Source organism: Chrysemys picta, chromosome 6 (genome assembly GCF_011386835.1).
Source record: "Chrysemys picta bellii isolate R12L10 chromosome 6, ASM1138683v2, whole genome shotgun sequence".
Lineage (NCBI taxonomy): Eukaryota > Metazoa > Chordata > Testudines > Emydidae > Chrysemys > Chrysemys picta.
The window spans coordinates 62,832,912-62,834,389 of record NC_088796.1 but is presented as its reverse complement, the minus strand read 5'-3'; positions in this window follow the sequence as shown (position 1 = coordinate 62,834,389).

Sequence of the window (1,478 nt, the reverse complement as noted above, 5' to 3'; positions counted from 1 at the left end):
TGTTTTCTAGATCTTTAATCATTTTTGTTACTCTCCTCTGGACATTCTCCAATTTGTCCACATCTTTCCTGAAATGTGGCACCCAGAAATGGACACAATACTCCAGCTGAGGCCTTATCAGTGCAGAGTAAAGTGGAAGATTTACTTCTAGTGTCTTGCTTACAACACTCCTGCTAATATATCCCAGAATGATGTTTGAATTTTTTGCAACAGTGTTACACTGTTGACTCACATTTAGCTGTGATCCACTATATCCCCAGATCCTTTTCCACGGTATTCTTCCTAGGCAGTCACTTTCCATTTTGTACATGTGCAATTGATTGTTCCGTCCTAAGTGGAGTACTTTGCATTTGCCCTTATTGAATTTCATCCTATTTACTTCAGAGCATTTCTCCAATTAGTCCAGATATTTTGAATTTTAACCCTATTCTCCAAAGCACTTGCAACACCTTCCAGCTTGATATCTTCCTCAAACTTTATAAATTAGTTAGATAATAGTAAAAGAGTACACTTATAAAGATATTGAACCAGACACAAGACTGATCTCTACGGGACCCCACTTGACCGTGAACCACTGATAACTACTCGATGGGAACAATTTTCCAACCAGTTATGCACCCATCTTATAGTAGCTCCATCTAGGCTGTATTTCCCTAGTTTATCAAAAACCTTAGTAAACTCAAGATATACTACACTTACTGCTTCCCCCTTCCACAAGACTTGTTACCCTGTCAAAGAAAGCTATTAGTTTGGTTTGACATGATTTGTTCTTGAAAAATCCATGCTGATTGTTACTTATCACCTTATTATCTTCTAGGTGTTTGCAAACTGATTGCTTGATTATTTATTCCATTATCTTTATGGGTACTGGAGTTAAGATGACTAGTCTCTAATTTCCCAGGTTGCCCTTATTTCCCTTTTTATAGATTGGCACTATTTTTGCCCTCTTCCGGTCCTACGGAATCTCTCCCATCTTCCATGAGTTTACAAAGATAATCGCTAGTGGCTCAGATATCTCCTCATTCAGTGACTTGAGTATTCTAGGATACATTTCATCAGATCCTGGTGACTTGAAGACTGCTGATTTGTCTAAGTAATATTTTTAACTTATTCTTTCTCTATTTTAACCTCAGATCCTACCTCATTTTCACTTGTGTTCATGTTAGACATTTGATCACTCCTAATCTTTTTGATGAAACTGATTTTTTTTAAGGTACAGAAACTTCTTGGCCAAGATACATTGGGATAACTTATAAAACAGAGTAAGTTATCAATAAAGAGGAAGCTGGCTAAAAACTGATCACCATACCATTAAGCTTAGAATAAAAAAACATTGTAAGTCATCTAAAGGAGAAAGACAGAAAGCCCTGGAAGCACTGAAAAACTAGAGGGCTAAATAGTAATTGGTTTGAAATTGAGCTTTAGTGTTCACAAAATCAGCCTCATTGTTTTAAAACCTTTACTAGATTTTTTCCCTT